At 47.2% G+C, this 17,256-nt stretch overlaps 1 long non-coding RNA gene across 1 annotated transcript; it reads right to left on the bottom strand.

Moving 5' to 3' along the window:
- Positions 1 to 445: 445 nt before the first annotated feature.
- On the bottom strand, positions 446 to 16,889 carry LOC132346598 (uncharacterized). Its single transcript, XR_009496492.1, has 3 exons — positions 13,114 to 16,889; positions 11,478 to 11,607; positions 446 to 1,491 (listed from the first exon to the last, which is right to left on the bottom strand). It is a non-coding gene; the product is annotated as an uncharacterized lncRNA (long non-coding RNA).
- Between the last annotated feature and the right edge of the window lie 367 nt (positions 16,890 to 17,256).

Here is a 17,256-nt window from a genome sequence, read left to right as displayed (position 1 = left end):
GATTGGGTCATTTATTTTTCTGGAGTTGAGCTGTAGGAGTTGCTTGTATATTTTTGAGATTAGTTGTTTGTCAGTTGTTTCATTTGCTATTATTTTCTCCCATTCTGAAGGCTGCCTTTTCACCTTACTAATAGTTTCCTTAGTTGTGCAGAAGCTTTTAAGTTTAATTAGGTCCCATTTGTTTATTTTTGCTTTTATTTCCAATATTCTGGGAGGTGGGTCATAGAGGATTCTGCTGTGATGTATGTCGGAGAGTGATATATACATAATACCTAATACAAAAAACCTCGAATAGCCAAAGCGATCTTGAGAAAGAAGAATGGAACTGGAGGAATCAACCTACCTGACTTCAGGCTCTACTACAAAGCCACAGTTATCAAGACAGTATGGTACTGGCACAAAGACAGAAATATAGATCAATGGAACAAAATAGAAAGCCCAGAGATAAATCTACGCACATATGGACACCTTATCTTTGACAAAGGAGGCAAGAATATACAATGGATTAAAGACAATCTCTTTAACAAGTGGTGCTGGGACAACTGGTCAACCACTTGTAAAAGACTGAAACTAGAACACTTTCTAACACCATACACAAAAATAAACTCAAAATGGATTAAAGATCTAAATGTAAGACCAGAAACTATAAAACTCCTAGAGGAGAACATAGGATTAGTTTCTTGATTAAATATGTGTGTGATTTTTAAAAAAAGGAAAGAAAATGGGTCTTTGAAATTAAACGGGCTTTCTTTTCCCACCTCTCCAAGGGAGCAGGCTGTCCCCTCAGGTCCCTCCGGGGCCTAGTCTGCCTCACTCATTACCATAGGACGCTGCCCATACCTTTCCTTCTGCCTGCCGCCCCCTCTCTATTCCTGCTTGTGCCATGGCAAGCCCTGCCTCCTCCAAGATTTCCCTGACTCCCGTCCCTTCCAGGTGAATCCAGATGTGGGGCTCTGAACAGATTCCCACTGGCTTCCCAGTTGGGCATGGGGGTGGCAGGGATGGGTCTCAGGAAGATGGGTCTCAGGATGGATGTGCACAAGGTCACTGCCTTTCAAACTTCCTTGATCACCACCTACAAACAGATATATAAAACCGAAGCAAAAGTTTTGTAAAAATAACACTCACTCTGTGTGATCCATTTGGGTATTTTCTGTTCCGTTTATTTTTTAAAGAAAAATGCTGGTTGCAGCCCCTTAAACTGATTTCACAACCCAGTCATGGGTCCCAGCCCAACAGGGTGAAAGACACAGAGTAACATCATTAGTGCTCAGAACAACTCCAAACACAGCCAAGGGGCCCTCTCCAAACGTTGCGGGCAGATGGTGGTGCCGGCAGCCGTGTGCGCCTGGTGGCGGTCCAGTGGGCAGTGCTCTGCTCTCTCCATGGAGTCTCCTTTCAGGGCTGCTGTTGGCTGTGCCATAAAGTGGCCATGGGCACAGATACTTTGTCAGTGCTGAGAGGTGGAAGTCTGTGAAGCACTCCAGATGCCTGATAGCAAGATGCCAGCTCAGTGTCAAGTATCACAGGACTGTGTATCTTATCTATTAGATGAGGCTCCTCGTGGAGGCAAAGCTTCCAGCCCCTCTGGGGCTCAGTTGCTCAGTCATGTCTGACTCTTTGCAACCCCATGGACTACTGTAGCCCACCAGGTTCCTCTGTCCATGGAATTTTCCAGGCAAGAATACTACAGCAGGTTGCCATTTCCTCCTCCAGGGCGTCTTCCCCACCCAGGGATCAAACCTACTTCTCTTGCGTCGTCTGCATTGGCAGACAGATTCTTTACCAGTTGTGCTAGCCAGGAAGCCCTACTCACCTAACAGGGCTACAAATAACGAATAGAATAAGAGCAAAACATGGGGCTCTTGCATGCAGCATAATAACAACGATAGAAGTGATGGCTGTTACTGGCCAGAGGATGGATAATAAATCCATCAGTACACAAGAAACATTCCAGGTGCAGTGAATCTTGGAGTCCCCTCTCCCTCTGGAACTGGGAGTTAGTGAAAACAGAGCCCATAAGGAGTAACTACCTCAAACCCCCTGCATTTAAGCCGGGTGCTTTATCTCTCTGAGAGCCTCAAAGTCTGTTGACATTTACTTAGTACACTTTTCTAAGAAAAGCGGCTATCTGATTTCTCAACCCACTGAAGAAGAAAATAAATTGCCCGGAAAGGTGTTGGTGGTAGGTCTTTTCTAGGGAGAGAGAGATGTGTAGGTAAAAGGAAAGTAAAAGCCATGGGGAGGGAGAGAGAAAACGCAAACAGTAACCACAGTCATGTGGTTATCTTGTTCCTTAGGGAAAGCTCCTAATGATGACCACTTCAGTGGGAAAAGGGTATTTTTTTAAAGCATTAGAAAACTGGGCCACATTTGAGCAACCACTTTAAAATGGTTAAAATAGTGTTTTGGCCATTGAAGTTTCATTTTCAGAAAACATATTCATGGGAACCTCAGTTATTCTGGAAATTAGGTGCTGTTGAACTGCCCCTGATCAGGGCTAGTTAGGGGTTTGAGGTGTGAGCTTGGGGTTCACGGGCAAGTCCTCCCCATCCAGCCCTAGTCGGCCTCGTAGCCTGAAACCCCTCCATTACTGTTAAGTCAGGTTCCTTTTTTCATCAGTGTGAATTTGTGAATAAACTCTTTCCATTCTGAAAGCTTCTTGATACAGTTATGGCTCACTGATATTCTGAAGGGAGATGTATAGAGGGGACTGAATGGGACACTCCCTGAGGATGGGGTGGGGCAGGACCTGATGGAGTGGCCTGAAGGACTAGTTGTTGTTAAGTCACTGTTATGTCTGACTCTTTGTGGCCCCATGGACTGTAGTACACCAGGCTCCTCTGTCCTCTACTATCTCCCAGAGTCTGCTCAAGTTCATGTCCATCGAGTTGGTGATGCTATCTAACCATCTCATCCTCTGCTGCCCCCTTCTCCTTTCATCTTTTACCTTTCTCAGTATCAGGGTCTTTTCCAGTAAGTTGGCTCTTGGCATCAGATGGCCAAAGTATTGGAGCTTCAGTTTCAGCATCAGTCCTTCCAATGAATGTTCAGGGTGATTTCCTTTAGGATTGACCAGAGGGCGGGACAAAACTCCTGGGATTGGGGCTGGGATGAGTTTTTAGGGAGCAGTGGGGGGGCCCGAGTTCTCCCCTTTTCAGTGCTTTGCTTGAAGACAGCCCACTCACTGAGACAGAGCCAGGTTTCTGCTTCTCCCATAACCTGACCATTTGAGGCTCACTGGCCACCTTATCCCCAAGTCTGCTTCTGTGAGTCACCCTGAGTGACTGAAGGAGTGCCCCAAGGAGTAAGGGGACTTAAAGAAAAGCCAGGTTATGTCTGAGACAGAGATCACTTATTCCACACCATTTGAGAAAGCTACCTTTGAGTAGAAAGTAGTGGAGTTGGTGGTTTGTCACACCCCTAGGGGGTTTCTGTCTTACTTATTTAGTTGTTATTTTTGCCTGTGCTGGGTCTTCGTTGCTATGTGCAGGCTTTTCTCGAGTTGCGGTGAGTGGGGGCTCCTCTTCTTGGCCGCGCGCAGGCTTCTCACTGCGGCGGCTTCCCTTGTTGTGGAACACTGGCTCCAGGACACTCAAGCTCAGTAGCTGTGACACATGGGCTTGGCTGCCCTGTGGCATGTGAAATGTTGCTGGACCAGGGATCGAACCTGTGTCCCCTGCACTGGCAGGCGGATTCTTAACCACTGGACCACCAGGGAAGTCTGAGGTTTCTGTCTTAACAATAGATTATACATAGTATGCATGCATAATGCAATTTTATTATTGATATTTGCAAATGCTGTCTGACTATAAAATGATGATACCATGTCTCCCCATGGGGAGAATAACAATAAACTAAAATGACAATATCACACATCTTTGAAAAGATTTCAGGAGTTTGCAAAGTCATTTGCTGATGTGTCCCCAAGGCCTGAAATGAATTTGGGCTTGGTCAGGTGGTGATTCTGAGATGCTGCCTAATGGAATTCTTTTCTTTTTTTTTTAAAATTAGGAATATAATGTGAAGGATAGAGAAAAAACCACTTAAGCTTAAGCACTCTAACTAGTGGAAATTAGATTCTGATGATGAAATCACAAATGATTTTAACAAGGAAAAGAAGGGGCATCAGCAAAAGAAGCCCCAGGAGCTTAGATTTTCAATGAACCCACTGTTTTTGCACATGTATGGGGTACTTGGTGTGTGGTACACGCATGTGAGAATGTCCAGAAGGAGCCAAGTCCAGAATTAGAAGAGATTGTACAGGAATCCCAACCAGCACAAAAGTTGCCTGTCTGCTTCCTCATTGACGTCAAGAGGAGGAATAAGGCAAAGACAGGCCCACTGCTAGGGGGGATGGGCAAAGTATTCATGTCACAGAGAAAGAAAAATCCGCCAATTCCCATTTACTCCCAACTCTGCCTCCCTTCAGAATAGTCCCCAGGCTGGGGAGAAAAAGTAACAGCATCATATGGAATGAAATGAGGCTCCCAACAGTAGAGGACATGGTAATGGAACCCGCTTCCCCAGAGCAAAGTCCACCCGTCACATTTCCCCATCTCGGTTGACTCATGTCCCTGAAATAGTACTTCCAGGGAGAGGCAGTCTGTCCACAGACAGATCCATTAGTCCTAGATTGAAACACAGATAAGGAAACTGAAAGCTGTCCTGAAAAGGATTTTTAAATCAGCAATTTTAAATCAATAAAGACCCACTGGGTAGGGTCTGCTCTAAGCTAAAGATGACAGCTCTGGTAAATGGCTTTGGGGTGACAAAGTGAGGGTTTGAAACAGTCTTATCAGGGTGGAAAAAGAGGAAGGAATTTTGTAAGGGAAAAGGTAGTATTTTATATTTGGGTTCAACGAACTTAGTCATCCAAGAAGGTACTGGGGGAGCCTGAGATGGGCTTGTGGAGGGGCATGAAGAGGCTGGTTTAGCATAGGCTCCCTGTAGACCAGGAGTGCGCACCAAGAAGGAAACATCTGGGGCGGGTCATCAGGATGGAGAGGGTCTGGGGACCTGGGAGCCCAGGACCGTCAGCTTGGGGAAGAGTCCAAATACTTGAGAGTCGCCTGAGAGTGAAGGAGGGGACAGAGCTGTATGTCCAGAGGCTGGGCCAAGTGAGAGGGAAGCAGGCCTAGGCTCTGTCTGAGGAGGTTGTGTCTTCTCTGTCAATGAAAGCTTTGTGCAGCCTTGGGATGGCCTCCCTGCAGGGACATCTCGGGGCAGATGCCTCTCCAGGTGGCCTGCAGATCCCCTTTGCAAACATGGATGAGTCCGCAGAGAGCACCTTGGCCCAGGCACTTTGGAGCAAGGGGCAAACTGAGACCTCGGGTTCAAGTACTTCTTCTGCCACTCTGCCTGTTACTGTCTACACCTTGGTTCCTTCATTAAACACATGGATCATGGCAATAGTACACGCCTGCTAGGACTCTTGTGAAGTTTATGTGAGTGAAAGCGAGGCCCTTAGAACCACGCCTCAGCCTTGCTAAGGGCTATGTACCATATAACCTCTGTGATTGTCATCTACCCGATGTCACCGCCCCCACCCCCCCAACCTGTCACACAATTACTAATCTATACTGACCTCTGGGCTGGAGGAGTAGAGGCGAGTACTTTGGGTCCCTGCCTTCCAGAACTCAAAGCCCAGTGTGGAAGGTGGAGACCCATCACGTGTGGAGAGGGGGTTCGGGCAGTACAGGGCAAGGCTTGGGCGGGGGTGTGTATGGCAGGCCGGGGCCTCCTTCCTCTGAAACTAGCTTCTGAAACCCTGACTTGGCTCCGGAGCATTTTCAGGTGTCCCAGGGCTGCTGTCTCATCAACCCGGCGCTCTCCCTGGCTGCTGGCTCTGGGGGTGGTGGCTGTGCTTGAGGGCCCCTTCTGCATCCCATCAATGCTGGGACTGGCCAGGCTGGCTTGGCAGGTCCAAGCGTCTAGGGGTGCCCCAGGGCCCCGCAGCACAGCTGGGGCCCACAGACCCTCTTCCTGAACTCTAGGGCCCCAAATGCTAAGCCCCCTGGGCACCTCCCCGGGCAGTGGTGGCACGTCGTATCCCGGGAGACGGGTGGTATTGGTGTCGCTCATCCCCATTTTACAGCTAAGCAAACAGGCTGGGACCTTAAGTGTCTTATAAAGGGCGGGGCCACAACTGGGACCCAAGGTTTCCAAGGCCAAAATTGGGTGCCATTTCCACACCTCACCCTGGGCAAGACCGAGGTGACTCAGCCAGGAACCCTTCCCTCCAGAGGAGCTGGAGCCAGACGTCTGATAACTGACTACTGCAGCCAGGGGAGGGGCCAGAGGGCTATGAGAGCCCCAGCCTGCCAGGCCTGTCTCCTGCTCCCTGGATCCCCATCTCGCCATGGGATCCCCCCACAAAGCCAGTGCCTGTCTGGGAACCCTGGTTCAGGGGACCCTCCTGCCAAGTTGTCCTGCCCGCTCACTCTTCAAGGAAATATCTCTCAACTAGTGATCATTTTAGAGAAAGAAGGCAGTAGTTTAGGAAAAAGACCTGTTTTTAAGCAGTGGTGGCCTTTTGTTTTCCCTAAAGACATTTTTAAAAAGCAACAGTTTTCGGTCCACAACAAAATTAAGAGGAAGGTAGAATGTTCCCATATAGGCCCTGACTCCACACATACACAGCCTCCCCCAGTGCCAGCATTTCCTACTGGACCCATGTATTTATTACAACTGATGAATCTATGTGGTGGCCTTGCTTCCCCCAGAGTTTTATCGGAACAGACTTGACACTGAAAACAGATATTCTGTGTGAAGAGGACACGTGGGAACCTGTGCCTGCCCTCCTCTCTCTTGACCCTCTTCTACCGCCCCACCCAGATTCTGGAGAACCCGGATGCAGTTTATGCCCCTGATCTGAGATGGGGACAGTTAGCGCTACCCTTCGTTAATGAGCTCTGCTCCAGGTTGTGCCTCTAGAACCTGAGCTCCATGTGCCGGGTTTTAAAAAATATATATTGTAAAGCATACACAACACAAAATTTGCCATTTTAACCATTTTTTGAGTGTATAGTTCAGTGGCATTAAAGTACATTCACATTGTTCTGCAACTATCACCACCATCCATTTCCAGAACTTTTTCATCATCCCAAACAGATTCTCTCCACCCATTAAACAATAACTCCCATCTTCCCTCCCCCTAGATTCTGGCAGTCACCATTCTACTCTGTCTCTGTAATTTGTCTATTCTAGCTGCCTCATAATTGGAGTCATACAATATTTGTCTTTTTGAATTTGGCTTATCTCGCTTAGCATAATGTCTTCAAGGTTCAGGCATGTGGTAGCATGTGTCAGATTTCCTTCCTTTTTAAGGTTGAATAATATTCCACTCCATGGTATGTATATGCCACATGATTCTATGTTTAATTGTTTGAGGAAACGCCATGCCATTTTCCACAGAGGACATACCATCTTACATTCCCACTGGCAATGTACAGAGGTTCCAGTTTCTCCATGTTCTTGTCATCATGGCAGGGTTTCTAATCTCTCATTCATGATTGTGTCCCCAGAGACGAGGACAGTGCCCAGCACATAGTTCAGTTCAGTTTAGTCACTCAGTCGTGTCCAACTCTTTGCGACCCCATGGACTGCAGCACGCCAGGCTTCCCTGTCTATCACCAACTCCCAGAGCTTACTCAAACTCATGTCCATCGAGTCGGTGATCACATCCAACAATCTCACCCTCTGTCATCCCCTTCTCCTCCTGCCTTCAATCTTTCCCAGCATCAGGGTTTTTTTTCCCAGTGAGTCAGTTCTTTGCATCAGGTGGCCAAAGTATTGGAGCTTCAGCTTCAGCATCAGTCCTTGCAATGAATATTCAGGACTGATTTCCTTTAGGATTGACTGCAGATAGTAGGTACTCAATAAATATTTGTTGAGTTGGATGAATGGGAGGCTTTGGTCTCTAGGCACGTGTGGAGAGCCCTTGTACTTGTCAACAGAACCTTCCCCTTCTAGTTTCTAAACTCCACGTGCAGAACTGTGTGCCCACTGCTTCCCCTTTCCTCCTCCACTCTCTGAATTCCTCCACTGATTTTTTTATTGGCGTGTAATTGCTTTACAATGTTGCACTAGTTTCTGCTGTACAATGAAGTAAATCAGCTCTGTGTATACCTATATCCCCTCCCTCTTGGACCTCCCTCCAAGCGCACCCCATATCCCGCTCCTCTAGGTCAGCACAGAGCACAGAGCTGAGTTCCTTGTGCTGTACGGCAGGTTCCGACTAGCTGTCTGTTTTACACATGACAGTGTATTGTGTCAAAACCCATCTCCCAATTCTTCCACTCTCCCCTATCTCCCTGTGTCCATATGTCTGTTCTCTATGTCTGGATTTCTATTCCTGCCCTGCAAATAGGTTCATCTGTGCCATTTTTCTAGATTCCACATATATGCGTTAATGTACAATAAAAAACTAAAAATAAAACTACCATATAACCCAGCAATCCCACTCCTGGGTATACGCCCTGAGAAAACCATAGTGCAAAAAGACATGTGTATGCCAGTGTTCATTGCAGCACTGTTTACAATAGCCAGGACATGGAAGCAACCTAAATGTCCATCGATAGATGAATAGATAAAGAAGATGTGGTACATATTTACAATGGAATATTACTCAGCCATAAAAAGGAATGCAACTGGGTCATTTGTAGAGATGTGGATGGACCTAGAGTCTGTCATACTGAGTGAGGTTAAGTCCTCCACCAGTTTTTCATTTCAACACACTATCTGCCCAACCCAGGCCGGCCTGGCCCCGAGCAGGAGGACAGCATCTTTACTCAAAGGGCTACACTGCTCAGGACCTCCCACCTCTGCCCCATCCTCCACAAGAATTCCAGCCCACATACTCACCTGCTCTTTGCTAAGTTCTGTACACCTTGCGGAAAAAAACCTCAGGCCACTTTTTATTTATTCATTTTTGTAATTAAAAAAATTCGTTTTGGCTGTACTGCACAGCCTGCGAGCTTTTAGCTTCTTGACTAGGGATGGAACCCTTGCCCACTGCAGTGGGAATGGAGAGTCTTAACCACTGAACCCCCAGGGAAGTCCTCAGGCCAGCTTTTAAAATTTCAAGTATGCTTTTTTTGAAACTGACTCTTTTTACTTTACTCTTGGCCCTGTCTTATATTCCTGGGAAGGCTGCGGGAGAACTTGGCCTTCTAACTGAACAAGAGGCTCAACTGAGGCAAACTGAGAAGACAAGTACTGAGATTGCCAAGTGTCCTTAGGTGCCAAGCCTTCCATGGGGCTATGGGAGGGGAGGGTCTGGGGGAGACACCCGCCACCAGCTTTGCCAGCCCTTTCTGCTCCGCTTCACTTTTAAGGCCTCCAGGCCTGAGTAGGTTGAGAAGCACATTTAGCTGCTCAGGACTGGGAAGTTGGTGTGCTTGCCTTGATGCCCTTGTCCTCATTCCCTCTTTGAAGGCTCCTAGCACCAGTGCCCTCGTGCCCACCAAGACTTTTCCATCCCAGGAGGCTCTGCTGCTGCGAACCTCGGCAAGCCCTCGGCAAAGTTCTCTCTCCTGGGTTGCCTTCCCTTTCAGCAATTAATTCCCACACAGGTGGTGCATTTAAAATATCAGAAAACTTGTATTTTATAGGGGAGATTTAATAGAGAATGTCAATCTCGAAGGGTAACTTGAAGGATTAGCTCCTTATTGTGGGGTTCCCTGGGCAGGGCGATTCTAGTGCCTGGGGATGGAAAGAGGGAGGGGGGGAGGGGGGCAGGGAGCAAGGACTAACTGGTGGAAGGAAGGAACTGATGGGGAGTGATTTCTTGTTGCTTTCTCAGAATTCCATTCACCCCATAAACAGATGGTCACCTGCTCTGCCTACAAAGGCTAGGCATTTTGGGGGCAGCTGAGCTCTACCATCTTGAGTTTTCTTTGAAAAGTAAGGACACTAAATTGTTGAATTGATGAGAAGGCAATGGCATCCCATTCCAGTACTCTTGCCTGGAAAATCCCATGGATGGAGGAGCCTGGTAGGCTGCAGTCCATGGGCTCGCTAAGAGTCAGACACAACTGAACGATTTCACTTTCACTTTTCACTTTCATGCACCGGAGAAGGAAATGGCAACCCACTCCAGTATTCTTGCCTGGAGAATCCCAGGGATGGGGAAGCCTGGTGGGCTGCCGTCTATGGGGTCTCACAGAGTCGGACACGACTGAAGCACCTCAACAGCAGCAGCAGCAGCAGCAGCAGTGAAATGTAACATTTGGGTAGGAGAATTTTTTTTTCTCTCTCTTTTTTTTTTTTTGAGATATAATAATCCACAAACCACAACGTTTACCCTTTATTTTTTTTTTTTAACGTTTACCCTTTAAAGTGTATAATTTAGTGGTTTTTAGTATACTCATAAAGTAGCAGAACCATCATCACTGTTTAATTCTAAAACATTTTCTTCATCTCACCCATTAGCAGTCACTCCCTATGCCCCACTGCCAACCACTAACCTACTTTCTGTTGCTATGGGTTTACTTATTCTGGACATTTCCGGTGAATAGAATCATACAATCAGTGTCATTTTGTGTCTGGTGTCTTTCACTTAACAATATTTTCAAGGTTCACCCATGTTATACATGTCAGTAATTCATTCTGTTTATCGCTGGAAAATATTCCATTGGCTGGATATACCACATTTCATTTGTCATGAGGGGTGTGTGGATTGTTTCCATTTTGGGGGCTATTATAAATAATATTGCTGTGTACATTCACATAGAAGTTATTTTTTGTGGATATATGTTTTCAGTTCTCTTGAGTACATGTCTCATAGTGGAGTTGCTCAGTCATTTGGTAACTCTGTGTTTAAATTTTTGAGGAACTGCCATGGGTTGGGGACTTTTGATAGCTTTTTTCCCTGATTATAAAAGTAGTATACATTCATTGTAGAAAATTTATAATGTACATAAATGCATTTAAGAAGCAGCTTAAGTGAAGTGAAAGTCACTCAGTTGGGTCTGACTCTTTGTGACCCTGTGGACTATACAGTCTGTGGAATTCTCCAGGCCAGAATACTGGAGATATTACAGATATTAGATAATACAGCCATTCCCTTCTCCAGGGGCTCTTCCTGACCCAGGGATTGAACCCAGGTCTCCCACATTGCAGGCAGATTCTTTGCTAGCTGAGCTACCAGAGAAGCCCAAGAAGCAGCTTAGGTCCACTCCAATTATATTAATAACTATATTAATCTATTAATATATTAACATGTTATATTAACTATGTTAGTAACCTATTAATGTATTAATATGATGTTATATAACTTTAACATCAATATATTGGTGTGTTTGCTTTTGTACATCATTTAAAAATTGTACTATGCTTAAAATATATATATCTTGTGTCCCCATTCTTTCTCTTTACCTTCTATTATAAGCATTTCCAATGTCAATACATATTATTATGGTGTAACTCTTTCTGACCACATTCTATCATCACTGGATGCACCATAACTTACTTACTCAACATGCTGTTCTTGGGCATATTCTTTTCCACATTTCTGTGATTATCACAATTGGTGCAATATCCTGGTACGTAAATGTCCATCCACATCTCTGATAAGTTTTGAGATAAAATCTTAGAAGTGAAATTCTGGGTAAAAAAAAAAAAAAAAGCTTTCACTTTGAAATAATTTTAGATTTGCAGAAAATTTGCAAAGATAGTACAGCAAGTTCCCGTATTCCCTTCACCCAGCTTCCTCCATGTTAATATCTTACCAGCCAGAGTATATTTGTTCAAACTAATCAGTTAACACTGGTATGCTACTATTAACTAAATTCCAGACTTTATTTGGCTTTGACCAGTTTTCTTACCAATGTTCTTTTTTAAAAAATTCATTTATTTTTAAATTGAAGGATAATTGCTTTACAGAATTTTATTGTTTTCTGTCAAACAGCAATATGAATCAGCCATAGGTATATACAGCTTACTAATGTTCTTTTTCCATTCCATGGAAAATTCAAATTCCTATTGTATTTAGGAAATGAATACTTTTAAGGCTTTGGGTGTGTGTGTGTGTGTGTGTGTGTGTGTGTGTGTAGAAAAGTTGTATCAATTTTTATTCTCATGAATAGTATTTAAGGAAAAAGACTTTGCCAATCTAATAGACATAAGAGCAAAAATAGGAATGTGACTTTAATAGGCTATTTTCTGACCATGCCACACGGCTTGTGGGCTCTTAGTTCCCTGACCAGGGACTGAACCCAGGCCCTTGGTAATGAAAGTGAAGAATCCTAAGTGCTGGACTGCCACGGAATTTCCCTAACATGCATTTCTTAATTGTTAGTGGGTTTACAGATTTGTTCGTATTTGGTGGCCAGTTGTACTTTTCGCTTTTGGTTTCCAGTCACCTGTAGGGGTTTTTGTCCACATCTAGGCCTTTAGCTTCCACCCAAGCTGACATCGTACCAGTGTCAGGTGAGTTTCTAGAAAGCCAACATTGCATCCTGCCAAGTCACCAAGGCAGGGGTCCCCGGGAAGGGTGGGCCCCCCAGAGGCCTGTTTCTCCCACAGAGGCCTGGCCTGGGTCGTGGAACCAGGTGACATGAGGTGTGCTCTCTGAGACTGGGCTCAGCCAGTGGCCAGGAGACCACCTGTATGCAAAGAGCAGGACAGTGCAGACAGCGACGTGTTGTCAAGAGCTCTGTCTCGGGGTCAGGAGAATTGGGTTTTGTCCTGCTTCTCTTACTACTTATGTGACCTTGAGCAAGTGCAGTCCATTTAGCGAGCTCCGGTTTTTTCCCTCTGGTTAATGGGCAGAATCTCAGGGACTGAATGGACAGTTGTGAAGGCACTTGGTCAAGCGCTGTACAAATGGGTGATGTGGTCAGAGAGAACCATGCAGTGGAGGGGACTGAGCAGGGCCTTGTGTAGACCGTGTGGATCTCAACGCACCACCCTCCCAAGATCAACTCGTTTCCACACCTGAGCTCCCATCAGGTCTGACGGGGAGGAAATTGCACTGTGGTCATTCTAGGGGCCCTTCCCAGTGAGGGTCACCCTGGAATCCAGGAGGCTCGTGGTGCTGCAGGAAGCGGCCTCCTATGGGCTTAGGCCCCACTCGCTTGGGCCCCGGTGCCCTGTGAGGCTCTGCCTTACCTCCAGGTCATGAGTCAGGCTTCTGTGCCCAGGATCAGGTGTCTGGTCCTGAAGATCCAAGACCTTCCTGGAATGGCAAGAGAGAGGAAGAACACAACCATTTAAACACAAGTTAATATCCGAGAAGGTAATCTGGCCATGCTGAGAAGACACTGGAAGATATGTTCTCTTGTCCAAATGCAGTCACAAACTTGTAGCGTGACCTCTGGCATGTCACCCATAGTCTCTGAGAATGTTTCCTTGGCTGTGCAATGAGTGTGTGGTTTCATAACCTCTACAGCCGCCGTGGACTCTCACCGTCCTGGAGTCTGCCAGTCCTAGGAGGGGGCAGATTTTCCTTTTTTGTGATGTTCCTGGCCTGTCCCAGTCCCTGTCCCGTGACCTGACCAGGAGTCCTTTAGCAGCACGGCTGACAGACTTCCTGAGGCCTGCGGTTGGTCTAATCTGTGAGGGTTATGCAGCTCTGTGTAATCCTCACGGTAAATATGCCCTAGCTCTGGGTTGGCCAGTGCTCTCGCTACACTATCTCATTTAATTCTCATTAATGTGTGTTGGGTTGGTCCTATCTTTCATGTTATGAGAGAGGAGACAGAGGCCAGGTAGCTTTCCCACAGCTGAATGGTGACTGAGAGGCGGTACTGGCTGACTCTGAGGATTCTAGGCTAAGAATTCTAGATTCTGTGCTGGGGATTCCAGCCTACTGGGTTGTGTCCCCTCCGGGGCAGAGGGAACCTGAGGGCAAATGTCCTGGGAGGCACGTGTGACCATCCCGAGAACCAATCTAGGACAGTCCTCCCGAGGAGACTCCCAGGTCTCACGTCCTGCATCCTGAACAGATAGGGAGAGAGTATTGGGAGGAGAGTCAGGACTCCTGGGGAAGAGGGTTCTCTGAGGGTGACAGCAAGCATCTCTTAGAGTTCTGGGGTCTCTGTCTGGACAGAAGGCCCAGGACCTGCCTGCACACCCATCCTGCAGAGGGCTCTCCTCGTTTCTCCTGTGTTTCTGCAAATGGGGTCCAGGGTAACTCCCCTGCTTCCTCTTTAGGAGTGGGCAGACACACGCATTGTCATCGTGTACCCACCAAGGGCAGTGACCCGCATCTGGGGCTCACCACCTAGAGACAGGTGCAAGCCAGCCTGCAGTGGTGCAGGACACAGCAAGACCCCGCTTAGCGGCTGTGTCACATGAGCCCTTCCACTGCCCCCACAGAGTTACTCCTACTGATTTCAACCTCTCTCCCCTTCACCCCAGGGACTGAAAAGTTGGTTGTCAAAAAAGAGAAGATCTCTTATGATCCTCCAAAGATGCATTCTGTCCAACTTTCCTGAAGAATTTGTTGGGAAATGGTACCTTCATCCAAATCTTAATTCAGATTTGGGGTTATATTGACTCATAAATCATGTTGGACCATTTCTTTCCATTTGTATTTATTAGAAGCCCTTCCAAGGTGGTACTGGGCCAGGTGCTGTGAGTACAACAGGAGTTCTAAAGGCCAGCCTTTAATTTACAGGTGGAGGGAGGACAGCCCAGAGACACTAAGGAGCTCAGCCAAGGTCACATAGCCACTTAGGTTCCTGCCTTTTGGCCCCGTTGCTCTTTCGACAGCATCTTACTCAACTTACACTCTGGTTGGAGATGCAGGAAAGGCACCTGTGGAACAATTACAGAACTCTCATGGGGAGGAGACTTCCCCTTGCTGGTGATTTCCCACCCACAGTGGGCTTGTTGCCAGTGTTTTTATGCTGTTTACTTATATATGCTTGTCTGGGGAGAGGGGTTGTAATTTTCTTTTGAGACATTGGGAAATCCCATAATTTAAAAAAATTCAGTGAAATCTAATTCCTATATTTTTGTCCAGTTTGTGCTTCTTCAGTGTGTGTGTGTGTGTGTGTGTGTATTTTGCATTCTAGCACTTTCTATCCTCAGACGATTTCACATAGGCTGATCTGGGTGAGGGCTCTCTATGTGTGCTTTACATGGAGCACAGTGACAGAGAAGAATGGGCATGAAGTGTGGGGAAGAGACAGCCGGCGTCCATGAGGGAAGGAGGCCTCATGCCATCTTCCTCTCTGGGATGCTCCAGACCTGAGGGAGAAGGGTGTCTGTCTGCCATGGCTGTGCCCTGGTGGGGTGAGGGGGAGTCTCTGGAAAAAAGGAAAGAGGGCTGGTAAAAAGTTTCCTTAACCCAGAGACATATAGGTTTCTGAAGGAGCCTGACAGTGTCAGTGGCATTCATTCATTCATTCAAGTACTTCTGGAGAAGATTCAACAAATAATGATATAAAATCACCTCTGGGCAAAGACCTAGTGTCAAGTTCCAGAAGGGACGTGTTTCATAACTGAGGGTATGTCTTGGTTCTGTTCTGTCCTCTCTACAGAAGAATGAGTCTGCTCTGGGCCCATGGCCTGCCTGAGGGCTCCCACTCTGCCTCAAGGCCCCAGAGAGACTCCTGGCTGGGGCCTGGCCTCTTGGGGCCGGGGTGGGGGTGAAGGCCGCCCTGTACACCGCTGCCTCCTCAAGATCAGATTGGAGGGAGCGACGTGCCATGGGGCTGGCCTGCTGCTGCTGCTGCTGCTGCTGCTAAGTCGCTTCAGTCGTGTTCAACTCTGTGTGACCCCATAGACGGCAGCCCACCAGGCTCCCCGATCCCTGGGATTCTCCAGGCAAGAACACTGGAGTGGGTTGCCATTACCTTCTCCAATGCATGAAAGTGAAAAGTGAAAGTGAAGTCACTCAGTCGTGTCTGACTCTTAGCGACCCCATGGACTGCAGCCCACCAGGCTCCTCTGTCCATGGGATTTTCCAGGCAAGAGTACTGGAGTGGGGTGCCATTGTCTTCTCCAGGGGCTGGCCTGGCTCCCAAGAAAAAGCACCACTGCAGCTCGTCTGAGAAGCCCTCGGGCCGGGAGCAGGGCTTGGAGGATTGTGAGCCTCCAGTCCTCCCTGACGTATCCCTGACCCTCTGTCAGAGAAGACGAAAGCAACCAGGCCCACTGTCCAGAAATTAAACCAGGTCTGGCTCTCACGAGAGACCAGAATAGAGTGTAAAGATGGAGACCCGGGAACCCTGGCACAGCTGGGGCACCTGCCTCAGGGGTCTCTGTCCTGGGTTGGGCCGCCCCTGGCCACATGGTGGAGTTAGACGGGGATGGGTGGGTCACATTTCTGACTCCTGTCTCTTTGGAGCTGTGAATTAGACAGATTTTATCTTGCTTGTTTTGACCTTTCATGAAGCAACAGCTAGAGGTGGGGCATCGAGTGTGCAGGTTCTTCTTTTGGCCCATTTAGCAACTTCCTGTAATTTTTGAGCAAGGACAGGTATAACCCCTTGCACCCTGAGGCACACAGGCTCCAACATATGCTCTGGCCTCAGGGCATCTACTGACCCTGGCTCAGTCCAGTCAAAGGGGAATTCATTGTTTGTGGGGAAGCATGGACATTAAATATGCCACTGAGTCCGGCCCCTGCCATCTCCTGTTTGACCACTTCCAATTTATTTTGATTCATGGACCTAACATTCCAGGTTCCTATGCAATATTGTTCTTTACAGCATCGGACTTTACTTCCATCACCAGTCACATCCACAACTGGGTGTTGTTTTTGCTTTGGCTCCATCTCTTCATTCTTTCTGGAGTTATTTCTCCACTGATCTCCAGTAGCATATTGGGCACCTCCCAACCTAGGGAGTTCATCTTCCAGTGTGCTATCTTTTTGCCTTTCATACTGTTCATGGGGTTCTCAAGGCAAGAATATTGAAGTGCTTTGCCATTCCCTTCTCCAGTGGACCACGTTTTGTCAGAACTCTCCAGCATGACCCATCCATCTTGGGTGGCCCCACACAGCATGGCTCATAGTTTTACTGCGTTAGACAAGACTGTGGTCCATGTGATAAGATTGGTTAGCTTTCTTTGATTGTGGTTTTCATTCTGTCTGCCCTCTGATGGATAAGGATAAGAGGCTTATGGAAGCTTCCTGATGGGAGAGACTGACTGAGGGGGAAACTGGGTCTTGTTCTGATGGGCCGGGCAGTGCTCAGTAAATCTTTAATCCAATTTTCTGTTGAAGGGCGGGGCTGTATTCCCTCCCAGTTGTTTGACCTGAGGCCAAACTATGGTGGAGGAAATGAAGATAATGGCGACCTC

Source organism: Bos taurus, chromosome 11 (assembly GCF_002263795.3).
Source record: "Bos taurus isolate L1 Dominette 01449 registration number 42190680 breed Hereford chromosome 11, ARS-UCD2.0, whole genome shotgun sequence".
NCBI lineage: Eukaryota > Metazoa > Chordata > Mammalia > Artiodactyla > Bovidae > Bos > Bos taurus.
This window is presented reverse-complemented; position numbering and strand designations above follow the sequence as displayed.